The following is an 18,905-nucleotide window of genomic DNA, read 5'->3' as shown; positions in this document are numbered from 1 at the left end:
AACATGTTCTGGAGTTGGTCTCAGGGTAAGTTCTATTAAGATTCAAATTTAATAGGGTTAAAGGGGAAGGGGGCTTAACCTCCGGACATATGTATACAACAAAATGGAGAGCGTATGAGATTGCTCAAGGGTTCCATGGTGTAATGGTTAGCACTCTGGACTTTGAATCCAGCGATCCGAGTTCAAATCTCGGTGGGACCTACTTTGGAGGCGCAGTGTAGATTTCTTCTTGGAATATGAATTTGTGTCTTACGGTCACAAAGGCCAGTGATAGCAGAAGCTGCTGCTAACGTGGCTGGTTGTGGATATAGTGAGCGTGGCCAGTGTAGATTTCTTCTTGGAATATGAATTTGTGTCTCACAGCCACAAAGGCCAGTGATAGCAGAAGTGGCTGCTAACATGGCTGGTTGTGGATGTATTGAGCGTGGTCAGCATGACCTTCTTTGGAGGCTCAGCATAGATTTCTTCTTGGAATATGAATTTGTGTCTTATGGCCACAAAGGCCAGTGATAGCAGAAGCTGCTAACTTGCTGTTTGTGGATGTAGTTTGCGTGGTCAGCCGATTGCCAAGGCAAAATGATGACGCAGAGAGCTGTATTTAAAGAGTATATCTGCAACCCTAAGTACTTTTACCAGGAGCAGGAGGGAGGGGCTAAGTTCTCCTCGTTGCTCAAATTTAGCAGTACATGACAATTAGGGAAATTCATCTTATGACCACCCCACCCAACACCATCTTTGTCAAAGTTTTCTGTCCAAAGACAAGTTTTCAAGTTCAGAGGACATGGATGCTTCAGAACACCTGTGGAATTTAACACTGGTGTATCTATTTCTCCCAGTTTCTCCCATGTTCAAAGTTCTCAACAGGCCTCATCTCTACTCCTCCACAGTGATTGCCAGCATCCCATTTTGGCCCCAAAGACCTTGATTTTCTGTTCTCCAATTACTCACTCCTGAAACTCCAATTCTGCTTGCACCATCTCTGGACTTCCTCCATCATAAACAGTTCCTGCACTCTTGTCCTGCAAAGAATACATCTGTGGGCACGCAGTTTGAAAGGCATAGACCAGCGAGCCCAGTGTGCTCTTCTCAGATCATTTGTTCTCTCCTAAAGCCCACCACCAGCCTAACCTGCAGCAGATATATTAATTTTGCCTTGGAGAGGTCTTTTTGACCCTTTCTTTCCCCTTGGTATGCAACATGTTCTGGAGTTGGTCTCAGGGTAAGTTCTATTAAGATTCAAATTTAATAGGGTTAAAGGGGAAGGGGGCTTAACCTCTGGACATATGTATACAACAAAATGGAGAGCGTACAAGATTGCTCAAGGGTTCCATGGTGTAATGGTTAGCACTCTGGACTTTGAATCCAGCGATCTGAGTTCGAATCTCGGTGGGACCTACTTTGGAGGCGCAGTGTAGATTTCTTCTTGGAATATGAATTTGTGTCTTACGGTCACAAAGGCCAGTGATAGCAGAAGCTGCTGCTAATGTGGCTGGTTGTGGATATTGGTGTCCGTTTATGAAGCAGTGAAATCTATTCACTGCTTCGTTCTCCGGCATTCACAGTGAAGATCTTTCTCCTCTGTGTGCCAGTTTATGAAGCTTTGTAGATCGCTTCACCTTTGGAGGAGTGAAGAGATCTACAAATGCTTCAAACAGTGGAGAACGGCCCCTGATACTGGAATCTCGTGAGACTTTACGAGATTACAGCACCAGAAATACAGAGATGTCAGTTTATTAAGCGGTGATAAATTATCACCGCTCAATACACGGACGATTAATGTTAATAAAATAATGAGTCCCCCTACATTATATACATATGTATACACACACACACATTATATATACATGTATATACACACACATTATATATATATACATATACACATTATATGTATATATGTATATATATGTATACACATAAATATGACAGGGGGACATGCTAACAGTGTTGGGGGGTCTGAACGAGGCATAAGGAAGTTAAAAATCTTCCTCCTTCCCCCTCAGATCCCCCCAGATTTCCTCTTCACTCCCCGATTCACCACCTCTGAGCTGGTGAACCTGGGAGTGTGAATTCTGACTCAGATCGCCAGTGAAGCAGTGAGATCACCGCTTCATAAACTGGCCCTTTCTGTGTCATTCAATGAGGATTCTCCGTGTGTAGAGATAATCGGCGGGACAACAAGTTCAAACATGTTCTCCCCCGATTATCACTGTTTCATAAACTGTTTATGGACTGTGATCAGCGGTGATCCTCGGGATCACCGCTGATCACTGCTTCATAAACGGACACCATAGTGAGCGTGGCCAGTGTAGATTTCTTCTTAGAATATGAATTTGTGTCTCACAGCCACAAAGGCCAGTGATAGCAGAAGTGGCTGCTAACATGGCTGGTTGTGGATGTATTGAGCATGGTCAGCGTGACCTTTTTTGGAGGCTCAGCGTAGATTTCTTCTTGGAATATGAATTTGTGTCTTATGGCCACAAAGGCCAGTGATAGCAGAAGCTGCTAACTTGCTGTTTGTGGATGTAGTTTGCGTGGTCTGCCGATTGCCAAGGCAAAATGATGACGCAGAGAGCTGTATTTAAAGAGTATATCTGCAACCCTAAGTACTTTTACCAGGAGCAGGAAGGAGGGGCTAAGTTGTCCTCGTTGTTCAAATTTAGCAGTACATGACAATTAGGGAAATTCATCTTATGACCACCCCACCCAACACCATCTTTGTCAAAGTTTTCTGTCCAAAGACAAGTTTTCAAGTTCAGAGGACATGGATGCTTCAGAACACCTGTGGAATTTAACACTGGTATATCTATTTCTCCCAGTTTCTCCCATCTTCAAAGTTCTCAACAGGCCTCATCTCTACTCCTCCACAGTGATTGCCAGCATCCCATTTTGGCCCCAAAGACCTTGATTTCCTGTTCTCCAATTACTCACTCCTGAAACTCCAATTCTGCTTGCACCATCTCTGGACTTCCTCCATCATAAACAGTTCCTGCACTCTTGTCCTGCAAAGAATACATCTGTGGGCACGCAGTTTGAAAGGCATAGACCAGCGAGCCCAGTGTGTTCTTCTCAGATCATTTGTTCTCTCCTAAAGCCCACCACCAGCCTAACCTGCAGCAGATATATTAATTTTGCCTTGGAGAGGTCTTTTTGACCCTTTCTTTCCCCTTGGTATGCAACATGTTCTGGAGTTGGTCTCAGGGTAAGTTCTATTAAGATTCAAATTTAATAGGGTTAAAGGGGAAGGGGGCTTAACCTCCGGACATATGTATACAACAAAATGGAGAGCGTATGAGATTGCTCAAGGGTTCCATGGTGTAATGGTTAGCACTCTGGACTTTGAATTCAGCGATCCGAGTTCGAATCTCGGTGGGACCTACTTTGGAGGCGCAGTGTAGATTTCTTCTTGGAATATGAATTTGTGTCTTACGGTCACAAAGGCCAGTGATAGCAGAAGCTGCTGCTAATGTGGCTGGTTGTGGATATAGTGAGCGTGGCCAGTGTAGATTTCTTCTTAGAATATGAATTTGTGTCTTACGGCCACAAAGGCCAGTGATAGCAGAAAAGGATGCTAACATGGCTGGTTGTGGATGTATTGAGCGTGGCCAGCGTGACCTTCTTTGGAGGCTCAGCGTAGATTTCTTCTTGGAATATGAATTTGTGTCTTATGGCCACAAAGGCCAGTGATAGCAGAAGCTGTTAACGTGGCTGTTTGTGGATGTAGTTTGCGTGGTCAGCCGATTGCCAAGGCAAAATGATGACACAGAGAGCTGTATTTAATGAGTATATCTGCAACCCTAAGTACTTTTACCAGGAGCGAGGAGCTAAGTTTTCCTCGTTGCTCAAATTTAGCAGTACATGACAATTAGGGAAATTCATGTTATGACCACCCCACTCAACACCATCTTTGTCAAAGTTTTCTGTCAAAAGACAAGTTTTTGGAGTTGGTCTCAGGGTAAGTTCTATTAAGATTCAAATTTAATAGGGTTAAAGGGGAAGGGGGCTTAACCTCCGGAAATATGTATACAACAAAATGGAGAGCATATGAGCTTGCTCAAGGGTTCCATGGTGTAATGGTTAGCACTCTGGGCTTTGAATTCAGCGCTCCGAGTTTGAATCTCAGTGGGACCTGCTTTGGAGGATCAGTGTAGATTTCTTCTTAGAATATGAATTTGTGTCTTACGGCCACAAAGGCCAGTGATAACAGAAGCTGCTGCTAACGTGGCTGGTTGTGGATATCGTGAGCGTGGCCAGTGTAGATTTCTTCTTGGAATATGAATTTGTGTCTTACGGCCACAAAGGCCAGTGATAGCAGAAAAGGCTGCTAACATGGCTGGTTGTGGATGTATTGAGCGTGGCCAGCATGACCTTCTTTGGAGGCTCAGCGTAGATTTCTTCTTGGAATATGAATTTGTGTCTTATGGCCACAAAGGCCATTGATAGCAGAAGCTGTTAACGTGGCTGTTTGTGGATGTAGTTTGCGTGGTCAGCCAATTGCCAAGGCAAAATGATGACACAGAGAGCTGTATTTAAAGAGTATATCTGCAACCCTAAGTACTTTTACCAGGAGCGAGTAGCTAAGTTGTCCTCGTTGCTCAAATTTAGCAGTACATGACAATTAGGGAAATTCATCTGATGACCACCCCACCCAACACCATCTTTGTCAAAGTTTTCTGTCCAAAGACAAGTTTTCAAGTTCAGAGGACATGGATGCTTCAGAACACCTGTGGAATTTAACACTGGTGTATCTATTTCTCCCAGTTTCTCCCATCTTCAAAGTTCTCAACAGGCCTCATCTCTACTCCTCCACAGTGATTGCCAGCATCCCATTTTGGCCCCAAAGACCTTGATTTTCTGTTCTCCCAATACTCACTCCTGAAACTCCAATTCTGCTTGCACCATCTCTGGACTTCCTCCATCATAAACAGTTCCTGCACTCTTGTCCTGCAAAGAATACATCTGTGGGCACGCAGTTTGAAAGGTATAGGCCAGCGAGCCCAGTGTGCTCTTCTCAGATCATTTGTTCTCTTCTAAAGCCCACCACCAGCCTAACCTGCAGCAGATACATTAATTTTGCCTTGGAGAGGTCTTTTTGACCCTTTCTTTCTCCTTGGTATGCAACATGTTCTGGAGTTGGTCTCAGGGTAAGTTCTATTAAGATTCAAATTTAATAGGGTTAAAGGGGAAGGGGGCTTAACCTCCGGACATATGTATACAACAAAATGGAGAGCGTATGAGATTGCTCAAGGGTTCCATGGTGTAATGGTTAGCACTCTGGACTTTGAATCCAGCGATCCGAGTTCGAATCTCGGTGGGACCTACTTTGGAGGCGCAGTGTAGATTTCTTCTTGGAATATGAATTTGTGTCTTACGGTCACAAAGGCCAGTGATAGCAGAAGCTGCTGCTAACGTGGCTGGTTGTGGATATAGTGAGCGTGGCCAGTGTAGATTTTTCTTGGAATATGAATTTGTGTCTCACAGCCACAAAGGCCAGTGATAGCAGAAGTGGCTGCTAACATGGATGGTTGTGGATGTATTGAGCGTGGTCAGCGTGACCTTCTTTGGAGGCTCAGCGTAGATTTCTTCTTGGAATATGAATTTGTGTCTTATGGCCACAAAGGCCAGTGATAGCAGAAGCTGCTAACTTGCTGTTTGTGGATGTAGTTTGCGTGGTCTGCCGATTGCCAAGGCAAAATGATGATGCAGAGAGCTGTATTTAAAGAGTATATCTGCAACCCTAAGTACTTTTACCAGGAGCAGGAGGGAGGGGCTAAGTTGTCCTCGTTGCTCAAATTTAGCAGTACATGACAATTAGGGAAATTCATCTTATGACCACCTCACCCAACACCATCTTTGTCAAAGTTTTCTGTCCAAAGACAAGTTTTCAAGTTCAGAGGACATGGATGCTTCAGAACACCTGTGGAATTTAACACTGGTGTATCTATTTCTCCCAGTTTCTCCCATCTTCAAAGTTCTCAACATGCTTCATCTCTACTTCTCCACAGTGATTGCCAGCATCCCATTTTGGCCCCAAAGACCTTGATTTCCTGTTCTCCCATTACTCACTCCTGAAACTCCAATTCTGCTTGCACCATCTCTGGACTTCCTCCATCATAAACAGTTCCTGCACTCTTGTCCTACAAAGAATACATCTGTGGGCACGCAGTTTGAAAGGCATAGGCCAGCGAGCCCAGTGTGCTCTTCTCAGATCATTTGTTCTCTCCTAAAGCCCACCACCAGCCTAACCTGCAGCAGATACATTAATTTTGCCTTGGAGAGGTCTTTTTGACCCTTTCTTTCCCCTTGGTATGCAACATGTTCTGGAGTTGGTCTCAGGGTAAGTTCTATTAAGATTCAAATTTAATAGGGTTAAAGGGGAAGGGGGCTTAACCTCCGGACATATGTATACAACAAAATGGAGAGCATATGAGATGGCTCAAGGGTTCCATGGTGTAATGGTTAGCACTCTGGACTTTGAATCCAGCGATCCTAGTTTGAATCTCGTTGGGACCTACTTTGGAGGCGCAGTGTAGATTTCTTCTTGGAATATGAATTTGTGTCTTACAGTCACAAAGGCCAGTGATAGCAGAAGCTGCTGCTAACGTGGCTGGTTGTGGATATAGTGAGCGTGGCCAGTGTAGATTTCTTCTTGGAATATGAATTTGTGTCTCACAGCCACAAAGGCCAGTGATAGCAGAAGTGGCTGCTAACATGGCTGGTTGTGGATGTATTGAGCGTGGTCAGCGTGACCTTCTTTGGAGGCTCAGCGTAGATTTCTTCTTGGAATATGAATTTGTGTCTTATGGCCACAAAGGCCAGTGATAGCAGAAGCTGCTAACTTGCTGTTTGTGGATGTAGTTTGCGTGGTCAGCCGATTGCCAAGGCAAAATGATGACGCAGAGAGCTGTATTTAAAGAGTATATCTGCAACCCTAAGTACTTTTACCACTAGCAGGAGGGAGGGGCTAAGTTGTCCTCGTTGCTCAAAATTAGCAGTACATGACAATTAGGGAAATTCATCTTATGACCACCCCACCCAACACCATCTTTGTCAAAGTTTTCCGTCCATAGACAAGTTTTCAAGTTCAGAGGACATGGATGCTTCAGAACACCTGTGGAATTTAACACTGGTGTATCTATTTCTCCCATCTTCAAAGTTCTCAACAGGCCTCATCTCTACTCCTCCACAGTGATTGCCAGCATCCCATTTTGGCCCCAAAGACCTTGATTTCCTGTTCTCCCATTACTCACTCCTGAAACTCCAATTCTGCTTGCACCATCTCTGGACCTCCTCCATCATAAACAGTTCCTGCACTCTTGTCCTGCAAATAATACATCTGTGGGCACGCAGTTTGAAAGGCATAGGCCAGCGAGCCCAGTGTGCTCTTCACAGATCATTTGTTCTCTCCTAAAACCCACCACTAGCCTAACCTGCAGCAGATACATTAATTTTGCCTTGGAGAGGTCTTTTTGACCCTTTCTTTCCCCTTGGTATGCAACATGTTCTGGAGTTGGTCTCAGGGTAAGTTCTATTAAGATTCAAATTTAATAGGGTTAAAGGGGAAGGGGGCTTAACCTCCGGACATATGTATACAACAAAATGGAGAGCATATGAGATTGCTCAAGGGTTCCATGGTGTAATGGTTAGCCCTCTGGACTTTGAATCCAGCCATCTGAGTTCGAATCTCGGTGGGACCTACTTTGAAGGCGCAGTGTAGATTTCTTCTTGGAATATGAATTTGTGTCTTACGGTCACAAAGGCCAGTGATAGCAGAAGTGGCTGCTAACATGGCTGGTTGTGGATGTATTGAGCGTGGTCAGCGTGACCTTCTTTGGAGGCTCAGCGTAGATTTCTTCTTGGAATATGAATTTGTGTCTTATGGCCACAAAGGCCAGTGATAGCAGAAGCTGTTAACTTGCTGTTTGTGGATGTAGTTTGCGTGGTCTGCCGATTGCCAAGGCAAAATGATGACACAGAGAGCTGTATTTCAAGAGTATATCTGCAACCCTAAGTACTTTTACCAGGAGCAGGAGGGAGGGGCTAAGTTGTCCTCGTTGCTCAAATTTAGCAGTACATGACAATTAGGGAAATTCATCTTATGACCACCCCACCCAACACCATCTTTGTCAAAGTTTTCTGTCCAAAGACAAGTTTTCAAGTTCAGAGGACATGGATGCTTCAGAACACCTGTGGAATTTAACACTGGTGTATCTATTTCTTCCAGTTTCTCCCATCTTCAAAGTTCTCAACAGGCCCCATCTCTACTCCTCCACGGTGATTGCCAGCATCCCATTTTGGCCCCAAAGACCTTGATTTCCTGTTCTCCAATTACTCACTCCTGAAACTCCAATTCTGCTTGCACCATCTCTGGACCTCCTCCATCATAAACAGTTCCTGCACTCTTGTCCTGCAAAGAATACATCTGTGGGCACGCAGTTTGAAAGGCATAGGCCAGCGAGCCCAGTGTGCTCTTCACAGATCATTTGTTCTCTCCTAAAGCCCACCACTAGCCTAACCTGCAGCAGATACATTAATTTTGCCTTGGAGAGCTCTTTTTGACCCTTTCTTTCCCCTTGGTATGCAACATGTTCTGGAGTTGGTCTCAGGGTAAGTTCTATTAAGATTCAAATTTAATAGGGTTAAAGGGGAAGGGGGCTTAACCTCCGGACATATGTATACAACAAAATGGAGAGCGTAAGAGATTGCTCAAGGGTTCCATGGTGTAATGGTTAGCCCTCTGGACTTTGAATCCAGCGATCTGAGTTCGAATCTCGGTGGGACCTACGTTGAAGGCGCAGTGTAGATTTCTTCTTGGAATATGAATTTGTGTCTTACGGTCACAAAGGCCAGTGATAGCAGAAGCTGCTGTTAACGTGGCTGTTTGTGGATGTAGTTTGCGTGGTCAGCCGATTGCCAAGGCAAAATGATGACACAGAGAGCTGTATTTAATGAGTATATCTGCAACCCTAAGTACTTTTACCAGGAGCGAGGAGCTAAGTTTTCCTCGTTGCTCAAATTTAGCAGTACATGACAATTAGGGAAATTCATGTTATGACCACCCCACTCAACACCATCTTTGTCAAAGTTTTCTGTCAAAAGACAAGTTTTTGGAGTTGGTCTCAGGGTAAGTTCTATTAAGATTCAAATTTAATAGGGTTAAAGGGGAAGGGGGCTTAACCTCCGGAAATATGTATACAACAAAATGGAGAGCATATGAGCTTGCTCAAGGGTTCCATGGTGTAATGGTTAGCACTCTGGGCTTTGAATTCAGCGCTCCGAGTTTGAATCTCAGTGGGACCTGCTTTGGAGGATCAGTGTAGATTTCTTCTTAGAATATGAATTTGTGTCTTACGGCCACAAAGGCCAGTGATAACAGAAGCTGCTGCTAACGTGGCTGGTTGTGGATATCGTGAGCGTGGCCAGTGTAGATTTCTTCTTGGAATATGAATTTGTGTCTTACGGCCACAAAGGCCAGTGATAGCAGAAAAGGCTGCTAACATGGCTGGTTGTGGATGTATTGAGCGTGGCCAGCATGACCTTCTTTGGAGGCTCAGCGTAGATTTCTTCTTGGAATATGAATTTGTGTCTTATGGCCACAAAGGCCATTGATAGCAGAAGCTGTTAACGTGGCTGTTTGTGGATGTAGTTTGCGTGGTCAGCCAATTGCCAAGGCAAAATGATGACACAGAGAGCTGTATTTAAAGAGTATATCTGCAACCCTAAGTACTTTTACCAGGAGCGAGTAGCTAAGTTGTCCTCGTTGCTCAAATTTAGCAGTACATGACAATTAGGGAAATTCATCTGATGACCACCCCACCCAACACCATCTTTGTCAAAGTTTTCTGTCCAAAGACAAGTTTTCAAGTTCAGAGGACATGGATGCTTCAGAACACCTGTGGAATTTAACACTGGTGTATCTATTTCTCCCAGTTTCTCCCATCTTCAAAGTTCTCAACAGGCCTCATCTCTACTCCTCCACAGTGATTGCCAGCATCCCATTTTGGCCCCAAAGACCTTGATTTTCTGTTCTCCCAATACTCACTCCTGAAACTCCAATTCTGCTTGCACCATCTCTGGACTTCCTCCATCATAAACAGTTCCTGCACTCTTGTCCTGCAAAGAATACATCTGTGGGCACGCAGTTTGAAAGGTATAGGCCAGCGAGCCCAGTGTGCTCTTCTCAGATCATTTGTTCTCTTCTAAAGCCCACCACCAGCCTAACCTGCAGCAGATACATTAATTTTGCCTTGGAGAGGTCTTTTTGACCCTTTCTTTCTCCTTGGTATGCAACATGTTCTGGAGTTGGTCTCAGGGTAAGTTCTATTAAGATTCAAATTTAATAGGGTTAAAGGGGAAGGGGGCTTAACCTCCGGACATATGTATACAACAAAATGGAGAGCGTATGAGATTGCTCAAGGGTTCCATGGTGTAATGGTTAGCACTCTGGACTTTGAATCCAGCGATCCGAGTTCGAATCTCGGTGGGACCTACTTTGGAGGCGCAGTGTAGATTTCTTCTTGGAATATGAATTTGTGTCTTACGGTCACAAAGGCCAGTGATAGCAGAAGCTGCTGCTAACGTGGCTGGTTGTGGATATAGTGAGCGTGGCCAGTGTAGATTTTTCTTGGAATATGAATTTGTGTCTCACAGCCACAAAGGCCAGTGATAGCAGAAGTTCTATTATGAATTTGTGTCTTATGGCCACAAAGGCCAGTGATAGCAGAAGCTGCTAACTTGCTGTTTGTGGATGTAGTTTGCGTGGTCAGCCGATTGCCAAGGCAAAATGATGACGCAGAGAGCTGTATTTAAAGAGTATATCTGCAACCCTAAGTACTTTTACCACTAGCAGGAGGGAGGGGCTAAGTTGTCCTCGTTGCTCAAAATTAGCAGTACATGACAATTAGGGAAATTCATCTTATGACCACCCCACCCAACACCATCTTTGTCAAAGTTTTCCGTCCATAGACAAGTTTTCAAGTTCAGAGGACATGGATGCTTCAGAACACCTGTGGAATTTAACACTGGTGTATCTATTTCTCCCATCTTCAAAGTTCTCAACAGGCCTCATCTCTACTCCTCCACAGTGATTGCCAGCATCCCATTTTGGCCCCAAAGACCTTGATTTCCTGTTCTCCCATTACTCACTCCTGAAACTCCAATTCTGCTTGCACCATCTCTGGACCTCCTCCATCATAAACAGTTCCTGCACTCTTGTCCTGCAAATAATACATCTGTGGGCACGCAGTTTGAAAGGCATAGGCCAGCGAGCCCAGTGTGCTCTTCACAGATCATTTGTTCTCTCCTAAAACCCACCACTAGCCTAACCTGCAGCAGATACATTAATTTTGCCTTGGAGAGGTCTTTTTGACCCTTTCTTTCCCCTTGGTATGCAACATGTTCTGGAGTTGGTCTCAGGGTAAGTTCTATTAAGATTCAAATTTAATAGGGTTAAAGGGGAAGGGGGCTTAACCTCCGGACATATGTATACAACAAAATGGAGAGCATATGAGATTGCTCAAGGGTTCCATGGTGTAATGGTTAGCCCTCTGGACTTTGAATCCAGCCATCTGAGTTCGAATCTCGGTGGGACCTACTTTGAAGGCGCAGTGTAGATTTCTTCTTGGAATATGAATTTATGTCTTACGGTCACAAAGGCCAGTGATAGCAGAAGTGGCTGCTAACATGGCTGGTTGTGGATGTATTGAGCGTGGTCAGCGTGACCTTCTTTGGAGGCTCAGCGTAGATTTCTTCTTGGAATATGAATTTGTGTCTTACGGTCACAAAGGCCAGTGATAGCAGAAGCTGCTGCTAACGTGGCTGGTTGTGGATATAGTGAGCGTGGCCAGTGTAGATTTCTTCTTGGAATATGAATTTGTGTCTCACAGCCACAAAGGCCAGTGATAGCAGAAGTGCCTGCTAACATGGCTGGTTGTGGATGTATTGAGCGTGGTCAGCGTGACCTTCTTTGGAGGCTCAGCGTAGATTTCTTCTTGGAATATGAATTTGTGTCTTATGGCCACAAAGGCCAGTGATAGCAGAAGCTGCTAACTTGCTGTTTGTGGATGTAGTTTGCGTGGTCAGCCGATTGCCAAGGCAAAATGATGACGCAGAGAGCTGTATTTAAAGAATATATCTGCAACCCTAAGTACTTTTACCAGGAGCAGGAGGGAGGGGCTAAGTTGTCCTCGTTGCTCAAATTTAGCAGTACATGACAATTAGGAAAATTCATCTTATGACCACCCCACTCAACACCATCTTTGTCAAAGTTTTCTGTCCAAAGACAAGTTTTCAAGTTCAGAGGACATGGATGCTTCAGAACACCTGTGGAATTTAACACTGGTGTATCTATTTCTCCCAGTTTCTCCCATCTTCAAAGTTCTGAACAGGCCTGATCTCTACTCCTCCACAGTGATTGCCAGCATCCCATTTTGGCCCCAAAGACCTTGATTTCCTGTTCTCCAATTACTCACTCCTGAAACTCCAATTCTGCTTGCACCATCTCTGGACTTCCTCCATCATAAACAGTTCCTGCACTCTTGTCCTGCAGAGAATACATCTGTGGGCACGCAGTTTGAAAGGCATAGGCCAGCGAGCCCAGTGTGCTCTTCTCAGATCATTTGTTCTCTCCTAAAGCCCACCACCAGCCTAACCTGCAGCAGATACATTAATTTTGCCTTGGAGAGGTCTTTTTGACCCTTTCTTTCCCCTTGGTATGCAACATGTTCTGGCGTTCGTCTCAGGGTAAGTTCTATTAAGATTCAAATTTAATAGGGTTAAAGGGGAAGGGGGCTTAACCCCCGGACATATGTATGCAACAAAATGGAGAGCGTATGAGATTGCTCAAGGGTTCCATGGTGTAATGGTTAGCACTCTGGACTTTGAATCCAGCGATCCGAGTTTGAATCTCGGCGGGACCTACTTTGGAGGCGCAGTGTAGATTTCTTCTTGGAATATGAATTTGTGTCTTACGGTCACAAAGGCCAGTGATAGCAGAAGCTGCTGCTAACGTGGATGGTTGTGGATATAGTGAGCGTGGCCAGTGTAGATTTCTTCTTAGAATGTGAATTTGTGTCTCACGGCCACAAAGGCCAGTGATAGCAGAAGTGGCTGCTAACATGGCTGGTTGTGGATGTATTGAGCGTGGTCAGCGTGACCTTCTTTGGAGGCTCAGCGTAGATTTCTTCTTGGAATATGAATTTGTGTCTTATGGCCACAAAGGCCAGTGATAGCAGAAGCTGCTAACTTGCTGTTTGTGGATGTAGTTTGCGTGGTCAGCCGATTGCCAAGGCAAAATGATGACGCAGAGAGCTGTATTTAAAGAATATATCTGCAACCCTAAGTACTTTTACCAGGAGCAGGAGGGAGGGGCTAAGTTGTCCTCGTTGCTCAAATTTAGCAGTACATGACAATTAGGGAAATTCATCTTATGACCACCCCACTCAACACCATCTTTGTCAAAGTTTTCTGTCCAAAGACAAGTTTTCAAGTTCAGAGGACATGGATGCTTCAGAACACCTGTGGAATTTAACACTGGTGTATCTATTTCTCCCAGTTTCTCCCATCTTCAAAGTTCTGAACAGGCCTCATCTCTACTCCTCCACAGTGATTGCCAGCATCCCATTTTGGCCCCAAAGACCTTGATTTCCTGTTCTCCAATTACTCACTCCTGAAACTCCAATTCTGCTTGCACCATCTCTGGACTTCCTCCATCATAAACAGTTCCTGCACTCTTGTCCTGCAGAGAATACATCTGTGGGCACGCAGTTTGAAAGGCATAGGCCAGCGAGCCCAGTGTGCTCTTCTCAGATCATTTGTTCTCTCCTAAAGCCCACCACCAGCCTAACCTGCAGCAGATACATTAATTTTGCCTTGGAGAGGTCTTTTTGACCCTTTCTTTCCCCTTGGTATGCAACATGTTCTGGAGTTCGTCTCAGGGTAAGTTCTATTAAGATTCAAATTTAATAGGGTTAAAGGGGAAGGGGGCTTAACCTCCGGACATATGTATGCAACAAAATGGAGAGCGTATGAGATTGCTCAAGGGTTCCATGGTGTAATGGTTAGCACTCTGGACTTTGAATCCAGCGATCCGATTTCTAATCTCGGTGGGACCTACTTTGGAGGCGCAGTGTAGATTTCTTCTTGGAATATGAATTTGTGTCTTACGGTCACAAAGGCCAGTGATAGCAGAAGCTGCTGCTAACGTGGCTGGTTGTGGATATAGTGAGCGTGGCCAGTGTAGATTTCTTCTTGGAATATGAATTTGTGTCTTACGGCTACAAAGGCCAGTGATAGCAGAAAAGGCTGCTAACATGGCTGGTTGTGGATGTATTGAGCGTGGTCAGCGTGACCTTCTTTGGAGGCTCAGCGTAGATTTCTTCTTGGAATATGAATTTGTGTCTTATGGCCACAAAGGCCAGTGATAGCAGAAGCTGCTAACTTGCTGTTTGTGGATGTAGTTTGCGTGGTCAGCCGATTGCCAAGGCAAAATGATGACGCAGAGAGCTGTATTTAAAGAGTATATCTGCAACCCTAAGTACTTTTACCAGGAGCAGGAGGGAGGGGCTAAGTTCTCCTCGTTGCTCAAATTTAGCAGTACATGACAATTAGGGAAATTCATCTTATGACCACCCCACCCAACACCATCTTTGTCAAAGTTTTCTGTCCAAAGACAAGTTTTCAAGTTCAGAGGACATGGATGCTTCAGAACACCTGTGGAATTTAACACTGGTGTATCTATTTCTCCCAGTTTCTCCCATGTTCAAAGTTCTCAACAGGCCTCATCTCTACTCCTCCACAGTGATTGCCAGCATCCCATTTTGGCCCCAAAGACCTTGATTTCCTGTTCTCCCATTACTCACTCCTGAAACTCCAATTCTGCTTGCACCATCTCTGGACTTCCTCCATCATAAACAGTTCCTGCACTCTTGTCCTGCAAAGAATACATCTGTGGGCACGCAGTTTGAAAGGCATAGGCCAGCGAGCCCAGTGTGCTCTTCTCAGATCATTTGTTCTCTCCTAAAGCCCACCACCAGCCTAACCTGCAGCAGATACATTAATTTTGCCTTGGAGAGGTCTTTTTGACCCTTTCTTTCCCCTTGGTATGCAACATGTTCTGGAGTTGGTCTCAGGGTAAGTTCTATTAAGATTCAAATTTAATAGGGTTAAAGGGGAAGGGGGCTTAACCTCCGGACATATGTATACAACAAAATGGAGAGCGTATGAGATGGCTCAAGGGTTCCATGGTGTAATGGTTAGCACTCTGGACTTTGAATCCAGCGATCCGAGTTCGAATCTCGGTGGGACCTACTTTGGAGGCGCAGTGTAGATTTCTTCTTGGAATATGAATTTGTGTCTTACGGTCACAAAGGCCAGTGATAGCAGAAGCTGCTGCTAACGTGGCTGGTTGTGGATATAGTGAGCGTGGCCAGTGTAGATTTCTTCTTGGAATATGAATTTGTGTCTTACGGCCACAAAGGCCAGTGATAGCAGAAAAGGCTGCTAACATGGCTGGTTGTGGATGTATTGAGCGTGGTCAGCGTGACCTTCTTTGGAGGCTCAGCGTAGATTTCTTCTTGGAATATGAATTTGTGTCTTATGGCCACAAAGGCCAGTGATAGCAGAAGCTGCTAACTTGCTGTTTGTGGATGTAGTTTGCGTGGTCAGCCGATTGCCAAGGCAAAATGATGACGCAGAGAGCTGTATTTAAAGAGTATATCTGCAACCCTAAGTACTTTTACCAGGAGCAGGAGGGAGGGGCTAAGTTCTCCTCGTTGCTCAAATTTAGCAGTACATGACAATTAGGGAAATTCATCTTATGACCACCCCACCCAACACCATCTTTGTCAAAGTTTTCTGTCCAAAGACAAGTTTTCAAGTTCAGAGGACATGGATGCTTCAGAACACCTGTGGAATTTAACACTGGTGTATCTATTTCTCCCAGTTTCTCCCATGTTCAAAGTTCTCAACAGGCCTCATCTCTACTCCTCCACAGTGATTGCCAGCATCCCATTTTGGCCCCAAAGACCTTGATTTCCTGTTCTCCCATTACTCACTCCTGAAACTCCAATTCTGCTTGCACCATCTCTGGACTTCCTCCATCATAAACAGTTCCTGCACTCTTGTCCTGCAAAGAATACATCTGTGGGCACGCAGTTTGAAAGGCATAGGCCAGCGAGCCCAGTGTGCTCTTCTCAGATCATTTGTTCTCTCCTAAAGCCCACCACCAGCCTAACCTGCAGCAGATACATTAATTTTGCCTTGGAGAGGTCTTTTTGACCCTTTCTTTCCCCTTGGTATGCAACATGTTCTGGAGTTGGTCTCAGGGTAAGTTCTATTAAGATTCAAATTTAATAGGGTTAAAGGGGAAGGGGGCTTAACCTCCGGACATATGTATACAACAAAATGGAGAGCATATGAGATGGCTCAAGGGTTCCATGGTGTAATGGTTAGCACTCTGGACTTTGAATCCAGCGATCCGAGTTCGAATCTCGGTGGGACCTACTTTGGAGGCGCAGTGTAGATTTCTTCTTGGAATATGAATTTGTGTCTTACGGTCACAAAGGCCAGTGATAGCAGAAGCTGCTGCTAACGTGGCTGGTTGTGGATATAGTGAGCGTGGCCAGTGTAGATTTCTTCTTAGAATATGAATTTGTGTCTCACAGCCACAAAGGCCAGTGATAGCAGAAGTGGCTGCTAACATGGCTGGTTGTGGATGTATTGAGCGTGGTCAGCGTGACCTTCTTTGGAGGCTCAGCGTAGATTTCTTCTTGGAATATGAATTTGTGTCTTATGGCCACAAAGGCCAGTGATAGCAGAAGCTGCTAACTTGCTGTTTGTGGATGTAGTTTGCGTGGTCAGCCGATTGCCAAGGCAAAATGATGACGCAGAGAGCTGTATTTAAAGAGTATATCTGCAACCCTAAGTACTTTTACCAGGAGCAGGAGGGAGGGGCTAAGTTCTCCTCGTTGCTCAAATTTAGCAGTACATGACAATTAGGGAAATTCATCTTATGACCACCCCACCCAACACCATCTTTGTCAAAGTTTTCTGTCCAAAGACAAGTTTTCAAGTTCAGAGGACATGGATGCTTCAGAACACCTGTGGAATTTAACACTGGTGTATCTATTTCTCCCAGTTTCTCCCATGTTCAAAGTTCTCAACAGGCCTCATCTCTACTCCTCCACAGTGATTGCCAGCATCCCATTTTGGCCCCAAAGACCTTGATTTCCTGTTCTCCCATTACTCACTTCTGAAACTCCAATTCTGCTTGCACCATCTCTGGACTTCCTCCATCATAAACAGTTCCTGCACTCTTGTCCTGCAAAGAATACATCTGTGGGCACGCAGTTTGAAAGGCATAGGCCAGCGAGCCCAGTGTGCTCTTCTCAGATCATTTGTTCTCTCCTAAAGCCCACCACCAGCCTAACCTGCAGCAGATACATTAATTTTGCCTTGGAGAGGTCTTTTTGACCCTTTCTTTCCCCTTGGTATGCAACATGTTCTGGAGTTGGTCTCAGGGTAAGTTCTATTAAGATTCAAATTTAATAGGGTTAAAGGGGAAGGGGGCTTAACCTCCGGACATATGTATACAACAAAATGGAGAGCGTATGAGATGGCTCAAGGGTTCCATGGTGTAATGGTTAGCACTCTGGACTTTGAATCCAGCGATCCGAGTTCGAATCTCGGTGGGACCTACTTTGGAGGCGCAGTGTAGATTTCTTCTTGGAATATGAATTTGTGTCTTACGGTCACAAAGGCCAGTGATAGCAGAAGCTGCTGCTAACGTGGCTGGTTGTGGATATAGTGAGCGTGGCCAGTGTAGATTTCTTCTTAGAATATGAATTTGTGTCTCACAGCCACAAAGGCCAGTGATAGCAGAAGTGGCTGCTAACATGGCTGGTTGTGGATGTATTGAGCGTGGTCAGCGTGACCTTCTTTGGAGGCTCAGCGTAGATTTCTTCTTGGAATATGAATTTGTGTCTTATGGCCACAAAGGCCAGTGATAGCAGAAGCTGCTAACTTGCTGTTTGTGGATGTAGTTTGCGTAGTCAGCCGATTGCCAAGGCAAAATGATGACGCAGAGAGCTGTATTTAAAGAGTATATCTGCAACCCTAAGTACTTTTACCAGGAGCAGGAGGGAGGGGCTAAGTTGTCCTCGTTGCTCAAATTTAGCAGTACATGACAATTAGGGAAATTCATCTTATGACCACCCCACCCAACACCATCTTTGTCAAAGTTTTCTGTCCAAAGACAAGTTTTCAAGTTCAGAGGACATGGATGCTTCAGAACACCTGTGGAATTTAACACTGGTGTATCTATTTCTCCCAGTTTCTCCCATGTTCAAAGTTCTCAACAGGCCTCATCTCTACTCCTCCACAGTGATTGCCAGCATCCCATTTTGGCCCCAAAGACCTTGATTTCCTGTTCTCCCATTACTCACTCCTGAAACTCCAATTCTGCTTGCACCATCTCTGGACTTCCTCCATCATAAACAGTTCCTGCACTCTTGTCCTGCAAAGAATACATCTGTGGGCACGCAGTTTGAAAGGCATAGGCCAGCGAGCCCAGTGTGCTCTTCTCAGATCATTTGTTCTCTCCTAAAGCCCACCACCAGCCTAACCTGCAGCAGATACATTAATTTTGCCTTGGAGAGGTCTTTTTGACCCTTTCTTTCCCCTTGGTATGCAACATGTTCTGGAGTTGGTCTCAGGGTAAGTTCTATTAAGATTCAAATTTAATAGGGTTAAAGGGGAAGGGGGCTTAACCTCCGGACATATGTATACAACAAAATGGAGAGCGTATGAGATGGCTCAAGGGTTCCATGGTGTAATGGTTAGCACTCTGGACTTTGAATCCAGCGATCCGAGTTCGAATCTCGGTGGGACCTACTTTGGAGGCGCAGTGT

At 44.9% G+C, this 18,905-nt stretch overlaps 11 non-coding genes across 11 annotated transcripts; all 11 read left to right on the top strand.

Annotated features, from left to right (window-relative positions):
• Positions 1-129: 129 nt before the first annotated feature.
• TRNAQ-UUG (transfer RNA glutamine (anticodon UUG)) lies at positions 130-201 on the top strand. The gene has a single exon. It is a non-coding gene; the product is annotated as a tRNA-Gln (tRNA).
• A 1,122-nt stretch (positions 202-1,323) lies between these two features.
• TRNAQ-UUG (transfer RNA glutamine (anticodon UUG)) lies at positions 1,324-1,395 on the top strand. The gene has a single exon. It is a non-coding gene; the product is annotated as a tRNA-Gln (tRNA).
• A 1,911-nt stretch (positions 1,396-3,306) lies between these two features.
• Positions 3,307-3,378, top strand: TRNAQ-UUG (transfer RNA glutamine (anticodon UUG)). Its single transcript has one exon. It is a non-coding gene; the product is annotated as a tRNA-Gln (tRNA).
• Positions 3,379-5,248: 1,870 nt separating this feature from the next.
• TRNAQ-UUG (transfer RNA glutamine (anticodon UUG)) lies at positions 5,249-5,320 on the top strand. Its single transcript has one exon. It is a non-coding gene; the product is annotated as a tRNA-Gln (tRNA).
• A 3,391-nt stretch (positions 5,321-8,711) lies between these two features.
• Positions 8,712-8,783, top strand: TRNAQ-UUG (transfer RNA glutamine (anticodon UUG)). The gene has a single exon. It is a non-coding gene; the product is annotated as a tRNA-Gln (tRNA).
• A 1,634-nt stretch (positions 8,784-10,417) lies between these two features.
• On the top strand, positions 10,418-10,489 carry TRNAQ-UUG (transfer RNA glutamine (anticodon UUG)). The gene has a single exon. It is a non-coding gene; the product is annotated as a tRNA-Gln (tRNA).
• A 2,356-nt stretch (positions 10,490-12,845) lies between these two features.
• Positions 12,846-12,917, top strand: TRNAQ-UUG (transfer RNA glutamine (anticodon UUG)). The gene has a single exon. It is a non-coding gene; the product is annotated as a tRNA-Gln (tRNA).
• A 2,316-nt stretch (positions 12,918-15,233) lies between these two features.
• TRNAQ-UUG (transfer RNA glutamine (anticodon UUG)) lies at positions 15,234-15,305 on the top strand. The gene has a single exon. It is a non-coding gene; the product is annotated as a tRNA-Gln (tRNA).
• Positions 15,306-16,427: 1,122 nt separating this feature from the next.
• Positions 16,428-16,499, top strand: TRNAQ-UUG (transfer RNA glutamine (anticodon UUG)). The gene has a single exon. It is a non-coding gene; the product is annotated as a tRNA-Gln (tRNA).
• Positions 16,500-17,621: 1,122 nt separating this feature from the next.
• On the top strand, positions 17,622-17,693 carry TRNAQ-UUG (transfer RNA glutamine (anticodon UUG)). Its single transcript has one exon. It is a non-coding gene; the product is annotated as a tRNA-Gln (tRNA).
• Positions 17,694-18,815: 1,122 nt separating this feature from the next.
• On the top strand, positions 18,816-18,887 carry TRNAQ-UUG (transfer RNA glutamine (anticodon UUG)). The gene has a single exon. It is a non-coding gene; the product is annotated as a tRNA-Gln (tRNA).
• Positions 18,888-18,905: the final 18 nt, after the last annotated feature.

Source organism: Aquarana catesbeiana, linkage group LG04, assembly GCF_042186555.1.
Source record: "Aquarana catesbeiana isolate 2022-GZ linkage group LG04, ASM4218655v1, whole genome shotgun sequence".
NCBI classification, from domain to species: Eukaryota; Metazoa; Chordata; class Amphibia; order Anura; family Ranidae; genus Aquarana; species Aquarana catesbeiana.
Note: the sequence above shows the minus strand (reverse complement) of the source record. Positions and strands in the feature narration are given on the sequence as shown.